The following is a 15154-nucleotide window of genomic DNA, read 5'->3' as shown; positions in this document are numbered from 1 at the left end:
TTACGGAACTAATTGTCACTAAAATAAAAAAGCAAGCAAATTAAAAAAGGAGCTGTATGAACTGATTTGGAAGCTATTTGTATTCCAAGAACGCAGCATGACGTGCTGTAAGCCCGACACATTTGCGATATGACACGTTTATTCAGTTCTATACAAGCTCCCTGAATGATGTTTTCACCTCTCACATGCACACGAGATGCATGTCATCGCGCAGCCACGACATCTGTTACTTTGCGCGCCACATCTGCTTTGCATGCCGGGAGGGCAAAAGAGCCTTTCTGTTTGCCTTGCACAGCACACCGCGGCCACCCACCACCCTCGTCTGCCTCAGCAGATAAAAAAAAAAAAAAAAGATACATCTCCGCAGGGTAGCCTTGGATTCTGCCGTAGCAGCACTGACCCCCGCACGCCTGCACGAGGTTTTTAATGGTCGGCGTTTTTTCATCGCAAACGTGAAACTGTTGCGCAAGCTAGTTAGCTAGTTAGCATACGTACTGCCAGATCTTGTCTGACAAACTGAAACGTTTGTGAACCAAAGTCATTTTTCCCATTTAAATGAATGGAAATCAAATTAAAGTGTTCCAGACCCAGAAAGTTACGTTTACCCAGTTTTATGAGAAAGTCATAATTAAGAGCTATCTAGTCTCTCTTTGTCCTTAGCATGGATAGTAGATGTCAGCCAATTTAGAGCAAAGAACATCACGAGAAGATACCCGATAATCGGTCAGTGACTGACTTTGTTCGGAAGAGACGAAAAATATTTACGATATCCCGTGACTTGTTTGTGTGTGTAGCTTGCTTCAAGCCATGTTAGCCACCTTAGCTTTTAACTTCAAGGCATCTGCATCACTGACCGGCAACTGATGATCACACAGCTCCAACACATTTCGTCATCAAAGTCGGACGTTGTGGTGGGGCAACATGTTTGTCAGCGCATGCAGACACACACGTACACACACAAGCCCACAGACTGTGATCTCAGGGGGAAAGGTAACAACACAGCAGTCAGCTATGCCTAAAGCTAATTTAACCACTCCATTAATTCACAAGTCCCCCCCCAAGTGATTCTTGTCTGCTTCCATTTGACGCCGGCGAGACGCGACACCGGCACAAACCAAAAGATACCGAACGGCCGCATAACGCTACGTTTGCGCAAATGAATGGAATCCGCCTTAACAAATTGAATTACGCTCGATACAGATTGCCGCTGCGTCTCGTTCGTTTCTGCACTTGATGGATGGATGGATGGATGGATGGATGGATGGATGGATGGATGGATGGATGGATGGATGGATGGATGGATGGATGGATGGATGGATGGATGGATGGATGGATGGATGGATGGATGGATGGATGGATGGATGGATGGATGGAGGGATAATTTCCCCTTGGCGTCCCGTGTCCCGTTCAGGAGAGGACCTGGGGGGGGCCTTCATTCATATTCATGTCTGCTTTTTGATATTCATGCTGTGAATCAACAGTGTGTTTGTTTGAAATGCAACAGGGGGAGACTCAACATGGGGAACAACAAAGCCAAATTAGGGCAACACAACACGAAGGTACGGCAGATGCTATTCATGGGAAATCCATTTAGTTTGCTCAAATCGGTGACGGACTGCGAATTAAAACGAATACAGGCACAATCGCTTGGAGAAAACAACATCAGGACAATTCAAGTCTGTCGGAAAACCATGTTCACCTGCCGAAAATGCAAATCCAGAAATGGACGCTCCTGTGGTGCCTTACAAGTTTGATTAGCCACAAGAAAAAAAAAATATTCTGAGGAATAAATTTCCTCTCCCTACAAAATCAGCCGTGGCAAAGAGTTATCTCTCGACTTGAGCTTAATGCTTTTCATCAAACCAGCCCTGCAAAGAAAAATCACCGCATTGCCTGCACCATTCATTAAAACACTTCAAAAGCACTTCAAGACATTTTTTTGTACACGAAACAAGAAACATGTCACCAGACCTTCAAACCAAGAATGTGATATTGTGTAAAAATGCACAAAGCGACTGAAGACATAATACGTTGAATTTAGTCAACTCGAATCACCAAGTTCGAGGCCTAACAAAGCAACGTGACATGAGGATGTCTGTGATTCCACTCGGCGGGTGATTGATTGATGTGATGCCTCAAAGTGTATTTAATCAGAGCACTGCGACGTAATCATTAAAAAAAAAAGGGAAGGCTTAGTGAGACAAAAAGCTCCATCCATCACAATCAGACGCCCTCCCGCTGGTCCAATTGACAAGAAGGAACTTGGAAAAATGGAAAGAGAGGAAATCACAATTTGTCTTGACCTGCCGACATGACGACTGGCCGCTGATTAACTTTTCTCGGTATTTTGTTTCATAACGTAACCTTGCTGCTGATGAAAAATGTGCTTTCATGTTAGAGCGGCGGGTGGTGAGGCCAGCCATGTTCAACTTGTTCAAGCGTCGATACGCAACAGTACCGCCTTGAGATACGACTGATCCGAGATTTTTCAGCCATTTTTTTTTTTTTTTTTTACTTGAACTTGTGATCAGATGATGATTTGCTGCATTAGTATATCGCCCACTACTGCTGAGGAGGCCTTGATGACACTTTTTTTTACGGAAAGTACAAAACTGATATCGGCACCAAAAATCGGTACTCGCCTATCCTTAATTTTCAGTCCCTGGCAAAATTGAAGAAATTCACCTGACTGTTCCAAGACTTTTAAATGGGAGTAGTTCATATCATGTCCAGGACTAAATCACAAAACAGCGAATAAGGGAATAAATAAGTTTTAATGAAGAAATAACGTATTTATTTATAATAATTTATGGAATTAATTTGAATTATTAGTATTATTCATAATAATCTAATTATTATTCATTATAATTGATGATTAATTATAATTTAATGTATTTATTCATAAATAATTTTAATAAATCTTTTTTTCCCCTTACACCATTATTATTAATTTGTCTGCTCCATTGAGGTGCTACAACAAGCGTTCGGCACCAGATGCTTTTTATTATGCTCCTGTTTGCACAGTACAACTAGCTTTCGGTAGCCCTGAGCTCCTACTGATTGGCTCCTACTAGAACAACAAACCCATTACAAGTGCTCTACCAGCAACGGTGTTGCAGTCCCATGGGATCCGGTTGCATTAGGATTGTTTGAAAACGGCAAAAATAGAAAAAGTGAAAGCTCCCGTTGTTTCTTTTGTTGTTGCGTGTGCTCATTACTCTACGGTTCACGCGGCGCATGCCGGCGGCGTCGTCTCCTCGATAAAAACCCAACAGGGCCGGCCGGCTGGAGCTACGCAGGTAGAGTCGGTCGGCCTCGTTCAAAACAAATGAAATGTGTCTCGGCAAAATGATCAAGGCGCGGAAAAAGAACGCCGTGTTCTCAGAATGGGATCACAGGAATGGAGCATCTGCTTTCACAAAGCCAATTGATATTGTCATCATAATTAGACAAGCATTGTTATCTCTCGGATAAAGGAGCGCTTCCACTTCCTCTAACGCACTGATCCATCGTTCCCACAAATACAGCGTACAAAAATCCATAATTAGAAATCCATTATTTTCATGTGCAGCTTTCACGTATCAGTTCAAGAAACCGTGTCCAAGTTCTCACCAAATCGGAATCAAGTCAGCTGTGTTCGTACCCACAACGGCGCAACATGCCCGTTTTAAACCGTACCTAGCTGTGTACTGATGGAAGCTCATGCTAATCAAACATAACTAAGCTGTGTGCTATTTTATGCAACCGTGTAAATGTTTTTACTTCCTTGTGTGTGTTCCGAAGGCTCCCGGTTGGCCGCGAACGGCGTTCTGCTGAGGCGACACGGCACGGGTGCACAGAAGGTGCACAACACGTAACCCCACATGTACACTGGTGACACTTTACAGCGAGTCGGCGCTATTTTTAGCTTCGCTCGTTAAATATTCATCGGCGATGCGGTGTCACTGTGGCAACCGCCGTGTGACACGTTTGTGCGCTAATTGCAATTATCACTGTGTGCTTTTGTTTGTGCTAGCCTAATAGTTAAAGTTCTTGGGAAATTATTTCATTTGACAGTGCCTTTACCACCAGTTTCTGGGGAGAGTGTTCAACTCGGAAACAAAAGTTAGCCAGCCAAGCTTGTTAAGTCATGATTTCTTGTCAAATCATTTGGACAAGGGATATTTTAAGCATACAAAGCATAATGAAGTTATATTTGGATCTAGAATCGGCTTATTCTGGGTACATTTGAGCCATATTTCTAAACGTTATCGCCTCTTGGGGTTTCTTAGTCTGTTTAGCATTAGAAAAAGCTAGCCAGCCAGGTTAGCTACTGTTAGCATTAAGCTCCTCTCGTTGCAAATGATTATGGTTCTGAAAATGTAAATGCAGAGGATTTTGTAAAAATGAAAAGAAATAAAAGAATCATGAACAACTTGGATCAACGTTGATTTGCCTAATTTGGGTACATATTTGTCCACATCAGCATTGACGAGAAAAATGACATTAGCATGTTTTCTAACGTTCAAGCTGATTTTGTTTTCCATTGCTAAAATTACCGTGGTCAAAGTTTAGTTTTAAAATAGATTTGAACTTTAAAATTAAATTAGCTTGTTCATTTAAAAATGTTTGCATAGCGCTGAATCGCTGAGGTTCAATATACTAAATATCTCAATGTCAGAAAAAAAAAACCTTAAAAGTACATTTGGGGAAAAAGCGTTTGCTGTCATGTATTTCCCAAAACACTGTTACATCAACTTAATGGCTAAAAATCTGTCACTTTATTTGCAAGGCTTTTATGAGTGTGATGACGCAGATCAAACACGAACAAAATTAGCGATACTAGAGGAAGTGCTCAGCCAAACGAAGCAAATGTGGACATGAAAAAGCTTCACGAGATCAACCATGCGTGTGAGTGACGCAGGTCCAAACTCGGAATGTCGCCTGGCGGCGGTTCCATCTTCTAACAAGCCAAGCGCAGATGTAGGTGTGCTAATCCCCAGGTTCCACAGACCTCCAATTCTGCTTCTAAAGTAGGCCATTAAAAAAATGGAGGAGGAAAGAAAAAGGAAAAAAAAAAAAAAAGAGGCCAACAGCTGACTTGCCCGTGGCAGGGCATCAAGCGCTCGGTGGGATTGCACTTTGAGCGGGAGCGAAGGGGAAATGGGGTGGGGGGGGCCTCGAGAGCAGAATTGCTCAATGCAGCAGATGATGTCTCCATTTGAAATTCTTACTCTGATTAAAAGGACAAGAGGGAGTGCTTGATGCTAGGAAAAAAAAAATTAATCCGTGCCAGGCTGCACAGTCTAATTTGAACATCGACTTTAAACCCTAACTCGAAAATACAACCTGGGCTTGAAACCCTAATTTGAATTGTAATGGAAGAACGGTAATGTGCGGAAAACAAAGCGTTCCACCTTTCACGGAATTATCACGGTGACTTGCTTCCTGGCCTGCTGGCACACAAAGCAGCTGGAAATGCAATATATAGATTTTTCAAAATAAATGCTGCACGCCACCGGTGGTGAGTATGGAGGGAGGATTATTATGATGTATTTATTATAATCTGTTACGTGTCAGGCACAGCGTGTGCGGAGTTGTGTCTTGCTTGCCTACAGTCAGGCTTTATTTTTCTTCCTTGAAATTAATGACATGTTTCGGTTTTATATTTGAATGCATTCGCCGAGCATTTAAGAGGTGGAAATAGCTATAGAGAGTCTCTAAAAACGATTAATGTACTTTCAAAATGTGTATGGTGTCTAAAATAGCACAAAAGCTCCAAATGTAAGCAAGATTTTGGTTCAAAGTGAAATTTCAAACCCTATCTAGAGCCCATTCAACCAACCGACGTACCATGACGAATACCGACGCAAGGCATTGGTATCAGTACCAATAGAGGCCTTATTTTTTGAGGTATCGGTACTTATGGAGGCTGCCGATACCAGCCACTGATACTTCAGGCAAACAAAATCTGACAAGGGCCTTTTTGAATTTTTTTTTTTTTAATGAATATATCAAAAGTACTAGAGGTATTTTTGATATATGCGGTATGCGGTATCGGTGAGTAGTATCGGACATGGGTCTTTTTAAATTTTTGAAAACATTTTTTAGTATATATGAAAAGTACTAGAGGTATTGGTATGTGGTATCGGTGAGTGGTATCGGATATGGGTCTTGCAGTATATATCAAAAGTACTTGAGGTACTTTTTAGAGGTATGTGGTATCAGTGACTGGTATCGGTCTAAAAAAAGTGGTATCGGCGATCCCTAGTCAAAAGTGAACTAATGTGGTCTGTCGTGTTTTATAACGAAACACATTGTCTGCAGTTGCTATATGCCGCTTTTTAAGTCATAAAAAAAGCAATTATTTCTATTATTATTAATGAATACCTAAGCGTGACGGTGGCCTTTTGTCCTTGCTTCTTTTTTTTTTGTGATTGCTCCTGGAATGTGAAAGGAGGTTATCTCTGAAGAAGCAGCACGCCTCTTTCTCTCTCCGGTACACCTGGGACGGATGGACGGAGGGGGGGAACAAAAATAACAAGAACAAGCATCGGCCCGATAAGCAAAAATACGTAGTTTTAAAATGGCCCCCGTCGTAACACAACAGCAAGGACGCAGAAAAGCTCCCAAAGTCGCATTTAAGAAGTCAAGTATCATTGACCAAAATGTAATTATCTTTATCGTCGAGGGGAGATTCTATTTCCTTTAATCCTCTGTTACGTGATCATTTAAAAGTCTCAACAAGCCAGTCGTGTGTGTGCGTGTGTGATTCTAAAACACCACGGCGCATCTAGGAATGTTTAATCTTCTTTTGGATTTATTGAGCAGAAAATTGAGCTGCGGTGATATTCCAGTGTGGGAACATTTATTAAAAAACAGGCCATATATGAGTGGAATTTAATATTGGCTGGTTTTAATGTTGCTCCTTCATAAATGTTTATGACATGAAGAGCAGATCACTTTATTGCAAGTCTCCAGTCTCATATTCGGAATATTTTGGTTATTGTAGGAGGTCGAAATATTAGGGACAGCTCATTTTCATGCCTTGCGGTCAGAGTTTTGTAACCCTTTAACATATTTGTGCTTCTCTTCCGTGCAAATATTAGCATTTAAGTCAAAATAACAAAATAATTCCTCGTCTTTATTAAAATGGGTATGAAGTGTTTCTAATATTTTCAAGCTTATAAAAAAAAAAATAGGTTAAAATAGTATGAAATCATTTTAGTATCAATTATTATTAATTATGTAATTTTCAATTTATTATACTCATTTTTATTTTAACTTCTTTTATTTCTTTTATTTTTTGTTTTGGCAGTTTTGGTCCTCCATAGTAAACCATTGCAATTTTTTTATATTATATTTATATTAATCTTTATTTTCACTTTTCTTTTACTGCAATTTTTTTATATTATATTTATATTAATTTTTATTTTCACTTTTCTTTTATTTATTTTGTTTTGGCAGTTTTGCTCCTCCATAGTACACCACTGCAATCGACAACAGATATTTTTGAAGTATTCTAACTCCGGTTAAAAGTTTGGCATGCACAGGAGGTTCTATTTACTAACAACAAACCAAAACGTAAACAATGAAAACTATTCAAGCACATTCACCCAACTGGACAAATGACAAGATCGTGTGCTCGGGTCGTGTATCCAATGCTACAAAGCAGTGTCGTTAGCTTACGCAAGCACTGCGCAGTCCACCTCCCACACGCAACATTGACAAACGATGTCACGCTGTTGTCCGAGTGGCCTCGGCCGGCTGCGTTTTTCAGCTGGCGTGTTGTTGTGGCAGCCGCTGACCCGTGCGACATTGTTTCGCCCGCCAACGGGAGCCATAATGAACACGCCACGGCCGCATCACGCGTCACTTAAAGTACGAGGGCGAGCTCGTAATGAAACGAGCTGTCATCTTGATGCTAATATTTACTCTCCGTTCAGTCTGCGGAAAAAAGGGACATGCTGGATGTGTGTTTTCAAGCAGAAAAAAAAAAAAAAAGTTATGACAACATCCACCTGACACTGACATTTTGTAAATCCCTTAAAAAAGCTTATGCGTATCGGTACGGTTACATGGCAGACGCATTTCAGAGGATTTTTTTTCTCTCCAAAAAACACGTCAAAAGGAAAAAATGACTCACGATAAGGGCTGAGACGTTGAAGGTCGTCTATATTACGCAGTACCTTTTCCCCGCTTTGTTGTGCAAACCTTGTCCTAAGATGACATTTTATTTTCTACATCAAACTCTCTCTTGTATTCCCATTTTAAGATGAAAAATATTGTCAAACATTATATTTGCTCAAATAGTCAAATATCTTTATATTATGAACAGCATGAGGAATATGGCCTTAATATATTGGACTGGAGACCCAAACGCTGTACCGTCATTTTTTTCCTGTCCTACTTCGATATTCAAAAATGTTTAGAAACAATACGTGTCCATAAAAACAATGCATTTATCTTACAAGCAGAATTGTGAGTGTCAGGTGCGCGTGGCAAAACACTGAAACGCGTTCGCGTATCTACACGAGCAAGCCAACTTGGGCTGAATTTTAAGCGCATCCTATTCAGATGATGTATGACATCCGACCAGGCGTATCCGTCTCATATTTCACGCAACGCGCACGTGAAGGTAGAAAAAAAACCTGACTCCCTTATCGGCGTTGTCATTCGCAGCGGAGGCGCCGATAAACAGCGTGCACCTAAAAGGATAAACACGCCGTCAGTTCGACAGACAGCGGCAGAATGAGCTTAAACGTAATCGTGTCATTTGCATTTAAAGAGCTCATTGTGACGCTAAAGTCGAGCGGCGTCCCACAAAAGCCTGACGACCTTTCGAGGTGAGCTTGTCGGCGGCGAATAAAGCCAACCGCCACCATGACGTGACGCGCTTGACGAACGTCAAAAGAAATGTGACTTCGCGCAAACGTTCTCGTGTTGTATCGGAAGTCCGTGCGGGCGTTATCGGCGACACTGCTGAGCACGGTCGATCATAACTGACAAAAGGGCGAGAGGTGACGATGGCCCAGAAACTTGCCAATCAAAGCACTGACACCCTGATTGACAATGTATGTGACCAAGACTGAAGGCGACACACACTATTCCAAATTTAGGACCTCACCTATATACAATTTTTGAGTTTAATATAGTAGCTAATGTAGCTATTAGCTAATATAGCTATAGTATATAGTTTAACATAGCTAGCTAGCTAATATAGCTAGATAATATAGCTAGATAGGATAGATACATAGAAGATAAAGCTAGATAAAACAAAGTTTAAACAAATTCCAAGTATCAAAACAATAAAAACGCAAGGAAAGCAAAATCGCAACCATGACATGACGAACATGACCACCGACAGCAACACAGAAACAATGAACTGACATGAAAACTAAGCTGAGGGAGCTGATTGGACGATAAAGAAAAGTATGACCGGTCCTGAATACTGAACACAGGAAAACAAGACCTGAAAGAAAATGAAATACGAAGACAGGTCACGACAATGAAGTCCTCAATAAATCGGACATCTCTAACTCAAACACAACGGGCGAACCAATAAATTTGGTAAACAGCTCATTTGAGCCTCATTTCTAATTTCGAGTCTTCCACAAATGTCATGGAAATTCCATAGCATTGCTCTTCTGACCTGAAACGGTTGAAGAGCTTCTGCAAGAGCACTGATAAACACTATCCAAATCCAAAGTCTCTTTCCGGCGAGCTCGGTTCATGCAAAATCAAAACGCTCAAGTGACGCGCAACGGCAATTGGCGCATTTTTAGCCACCTTCAAAGCGGCAACATCCAAAGCGTTGGCATCGGAACACAAGCCGCTTGAGGATATGTTTGTAAAAAAATCCCACTGCATACAGATCCTACGGATGGTGGCGAGAATATTCCGAACGTGGACTTGATTCAACAGCTCCGGGGCGTGCGCATGTTAAAATGTGTGTAATGAAAACAAAAGGCAAGACGGGCAAATGCGGCCGCGGCGGAAAAGCGTAAACATGAGAGACGATCTGCGCCACAGGTCGTGGCGTTAATGAGTCGAACCGCACTCTGTGAGCTTTGCAGCTGCCGCTACTGGCAAATTACATCGCCGATAATAATACATACAGTCAAGTCCTTGCAAATCGAATATGCGCCGTATCATTAGCATACTGCGGCCGCAATATCTTCGTCTTAGAAACGTTTCTAAAACTGGGATTGATTCCACACGTGTTTCCACGACTAGCTAGCGTGCACCGTTCACTACCGATGACGTCTATGGACGTCAAATATTCATTTTAGCCAGGCAGCCAGTCGATGAGTTAAGCACGTTCAATTTGCTCGGGCCATTTGGTCGCATTTGCCCGAAGTCCGCCAAACGCCGGATGGGAGGAAGCAACATTAGGCTTTGGTCATCATGTTTCCAGATGATGGCGCACAGCTGCAAGCGGCAAGCATGCAAGGTTATCACGACCACAATGAGAGCATCAGAAAAGCACTGAGGCGCCATTTGCACTGCTGCTCTTGGAGACCATTTGGTGGCCGCATCCATAATGACATCACATTCACTCTGTTTACTGAAGACAAACTCGTGAAAAGTTTTCAAAGAAGCTAACTAGCGGAATCGGGATGACGGTGCTTTGAAAGTTTTTCCAAGCGATGCTAGTTTGCTAGTTGTGAACAATTCTTCAAAACCAGACTTCAAGATGTTAATGCCACTCCCGCTTGCAGTTAACTGTAAATAAACTTGACCGTCAAACTAAACTAAGTTTACGCTGAAAACGATAAACTGTAATCTTTTTGCTACTTTCTGAAAAGTGAACCTCCTCTTGGATAAAAACGCCGGTGGAAATACTATCAGTGAGCTTTCTAAAGATTGTTGGGTATTTTTTTTTAGGATTTTCATGCCCTCCAACTGTTTGATCAGCGCCGATTCATTGTGGTTCTCTGAATTGTGCGTGAGGAATATTTTTTTAGCGCCGCTTGAGGGGTTTGGTAGGCGCTGAGAAATTAATTTAAGAAGTATTTTCTGAATACAATGTTGAATCTTACTTGGCGTATATATTGTTTTACTTTAAACGTAGTGCGGCATATGCTAGCAAGCTAAAGGCTATCTGTTAGCTGTAATCCATCGAAACCAAGCGAGGCCTCGCAGCTACTCGCCTCGTTCGCTCCACATCACACGCCCAAATGAAAGATTTAGCCGAAGATTTTTTTTTTCCGTTTCAACCGTTGCGTCATTTTGATATGTGTCACGGACCACTTTGTTTAATTGGGAGAGAGCTCGGCGCAAATATAAAGCCCGCAAATAGAAACGGCTTGACAGGCAAACAGGCACTCCCCTGAGTGGAGAGCAAGGAAAATAAATCATTTCACAGCTTCTGCTTTGTGTGTTTTCATATGACGGCTCGTGAATACGCGGCTTTATGACGTGATGGTGTAATTAGCAACTGCCACATGATGACATCATTGGATTGTTTATGCGCTCGTGGGTGGGAGTATTTGATTGTACCACTTGTTATATATATACTAACAAAATATGAAACAATAAAATCATGAGCGGAGAGAGAATCTCTGAGAATCTATTTTTAGAACAGACTGGTGAGCCACAATGTTATGACTAGTACACGCTGGCACTTCCGTACGTAACTGCTCACCCCTCCCCTCTCTGCTCACACAGGTAATTCAATTAGGTGGCTCATTTATTAAAACCTTGACTTTTAAAGCCGTGGAAAACCATCAAATGGTAATAAGCCAATGCCTCGTACAAACAATCATTTCAGGATATGAGACAACATCATCATTATCTTTGGTAAAGTATCATTGCTATTAACTACGGAGAAAATGGATTGACCAGCTGTATTATTTTCCAAGCTTTTCCTTCAAGTGTCGCATCAATGGGGTCCGTCACAGTTCTATCAACCCACTCGTACATCAACATCTGCTAAAATCCATTCTGAAGGTCGAAACACAGGTTGGCTCAAGCCACGATGCAGCAATTTTGAATTGATTACAAATGTCCCCGGAGACGGCCGAGCACCGATATGATTTATCGCCTTCAATCAGAACCCGAAAACAAAACACAATTTGTATCCAAAAATTACAAGCCCTCAATGGCCCGTCAGGGCTTTCATTGAAGTTTGACATCCCCCAAAAATAGAAAAATGCTCACGACAAATGCTCATTTGTGATGATCGCAAACGTTTTCATCTGCGGCGGTGCCCTTGCCCATGTTAACTGCCGCTAAATGTTTCTGGAGATGATGAATTCCAACGTTAATTACTGCTGACCATCAGAGCCGCTCTCTTACAACCTGCTGCAATCTCTTGCAATCTAGCTCAATCTTAGGGGGGGAAATGGTTCATATTGGATGAAGATAGTAGCCAAAAACAGCTGAAAAGAAAAAAAAAAAACACTCAAAAATGTTGCTTTGGATTAGCCATATCTAATGAAATGCATAGTATATTCGAAACATATTAGACCATGATCCCATCAGGAACAAAAATGGAGTCTCAGCTGAGCCTATTTTCTTACTCTGTTGCTAACCAAAACAGCAGCGATTCAACTAAAGCAGTGCGTCTTGTTAAAACAAACCCCAACAATACAACAAGTACGTTCGGTACCTGTTGATTTTATTTGCGAGGCGATGCCCCGATTAATCGATGGAATAATCTGATTCCAGTCTCAACTAGCATTTCGCTAATATTCTACGGCGACTTGACAAGTGGAAGATGAGAGGTCTGCACCAAAGAGTGCCGGAGCCAATAGCCACTTTTGGCACTGCTGTGCGTGGAAATCATTTGCCTTCATTTGTGGCCGCCTGTCAGCATTTTGCGCCTAAGTCAATTAGCCGCGGCCCACCGTGTCCCAACATTGGCGAGATGAAGGCAGCGCTTGTGAATTGGACTCAAAGGGGATAAGAGCAAATGAGCAGATCATCACCTCAGCCTTTGTTGGTGGACGAGTTGCGATTTAATAGATACCCCTCCCTAATCAGGTTGAAACCCCAACTGGAACTTGGAAAGGAATTTTGGAGTTGATAACCGCCATCTGGAGGCAATTGGAGCAATTGTACGCGTGACCGACACGCTGCAGGTTCAACTCGGCTGTCGTCAAGAAGATTCATCCAAAAATGTCGGCATATCCTCCAACACGAGGATTGTTGATTTTACTTTTAAATGCGTGCGTGTGGTGAGTAGGTAATCGCTGCTTTGTCTTCCTGCGCTGTGTTATTTTTAAACCTTTGTTGACAACTCTGAATTATTTAATGTGCTATATCAATCCTAAATCCCAATTTGAGGCAATTCAAATCCGAGAGGCTATTTTTTTTTGGGGGTGTGTTTGCATAAAACATATTTTGCTTGCAATGCTGCTTTGAGTGGGCCTTCATTTGCATCCTTCACCGCAGCCTCAATGTTAACGCCATGCTAGTGTTATGAATTTAAGGTGATAAGCAGATGCACGTTGAAACGGTGCCTGGCATGGGCGCCGCTTACGTGCGATCGCTCGTAAGCGTCACTTTTTGCTCTGACGCATGTGCGATTTGACAGATTGTGGAACGCTGCAAGACTGACGGTGCAGACTTGAGTCAGTTCAATAGCAAACATATTTAAATAGCTTCACATCTTCAGATCAATTAAAAACAATATATACGTATATATATATCCATTTTCCTATATATATATATACATATATAAATGAAATATATTATAGCAATAAAAAATATAAATATATATAAATATATAAACATAAAAGAATATATACATTATAGCAATTAAAAAACATATGTAAACATACGTATATAAATAAATACATATAAAGTATAATTATATATATAAACATGTATATAAAAAATAGATATAATATATCAATAAAAAAGTATATGTACATATAAATAACTTGAACCTCAATACAACATGGATGTTGCACATATGTTTGCACAGTCAGAGTAGCAGTGAGGGAGGGGGCGGGGACATGTCGCCATGTCTATAGATCAAACAGGGCTTCTAATCGCCTGTGCAGCCCAGCATGCATTTGGTCGTGCATGATCTATCAGCGTGAGGTTGACTTACCGCATGTGCAATGGTCCCCGTTGGGAGTCGAAAGAGCCGCGTTCGAACAGCACCGCCTCTGGACGGGAAGCACTGCAAGACAATTGCCCATTAACATTATTTCAAGTTTTAAGTATAGGATTAGAAGCTGACTTTGTTGCATGTACTTGGCGTCAAGTTCATTAACAGCAATAACAAGCACAACAAAGGGGATTGTCAGATGTCATAGTAAAGTTAATTACTTCCAACTAGCAGGCCCACATATTTTTTTGGTTTTTTTCCCGGTGTTAGACGATGCAGCTGGCGGTTAAATGGCCCGTGCCACTTATTAGAGTGGAAGCAACTATTTGGGAATTGTTCAAATACACCTTCAGGATATTTTGTGGACCTCCGTTTTATATCAGTCCTTCCCCCAAATTCATTTTACGTGCTGGGAAAACAGACAGACCTTTGAAGCGCTTCTTACAATTCTTCCTTCACTTCTGCCAAGATTTGACAGAGGATGATGGATGATATCAGAGCCCGCTTCTTTTGGACTTTCCCTCCACCATTGATCGTTTGAAACGGGCGAGCGGTGGACGAGAGTAGAATTTGGAAAACGGGTGAAACAAAGTCCACCTGTCCGTGGAGTTTTACTCACCGGGGCGAAATATTCACACCGAGATGCTGAATGTGCCTCGCTGCTTGCAGATTAGCACGTTAGCAGTAGCCAAACACGACCGGAACCCAAATCACAGATTGGCGTAATTAATTTCTATGGACCAAATCCCCTTGGCGTGTAAACATATATTGAGTCCTTCATCTCAGCGGGCTGATTAAAAATAGCAGGCCTTATTGTTCAATCGGCCGCTATCAGCCGTGACACCGAGCGCCGTGATCGTGTTGGCGTTAATTCCGGCATCGCAGCGGGATGCGCGATTACCACCCGGGACGATTGTGCCGAGCGGCAAAGGTTGCCGTGACGCTGGGGTGGTGCGATAAAGGGAACTAATGATAAAGGGGAGGGGGAAAAAGGGATGGGGGAGGGGAAGCAGGCTCTTTTTGCATGCGTTTGATAGCGAAGGGTCATTACCGCGCCATCCCGATAAATCTCCAAATCATTATGGATGATCCCATTGACTTTTCCCCAGTGTG

At 41.8% G+C, this 15154-nt stretch overlaps 1 protein-coding gene across 2 annotated transcripts in view; it reads right to left on the bottom strand.

Annotated features, from left to right (window-relative positions):
• Positions 1-15154, bottom strand: part of hmg20a (high mobility group 20A) — a 71233-nt gene that overhangs the window by 28091 nt on the left and 27988 nt on the right. For both annotated transcript variants that reach the window (XM_088379503.1, XM_088379501.1), the window contains exon 3: positions 14042-14113. The gene's annotated coding sequence lies outside the window, so the exon portion shown is untranslated. The remainder of the gene's footprint in view (positions 1-14041; positions 14114-15154) is intronic.

Source organism: Syngnathus floridae, chromosome 6 (assembly GCF_059516105.1).
Source record: "Syngnathus floridae isolate MCC-2025c chromosome 6, RoL_Sflo_1.0, whole genome shotgun sequence".
NCBI classification, from domain to species: Eukaryota; Metazoa; Chordata; class Actinopteri; order Syngnathiformes; family Syngnathidae; genus Syngnathus; species Syngnathus floridae.
Note: the sequence above shows the minus strand (reverse complement) of the source record. Positions and strands in the feature narration are given on the sequence as shown.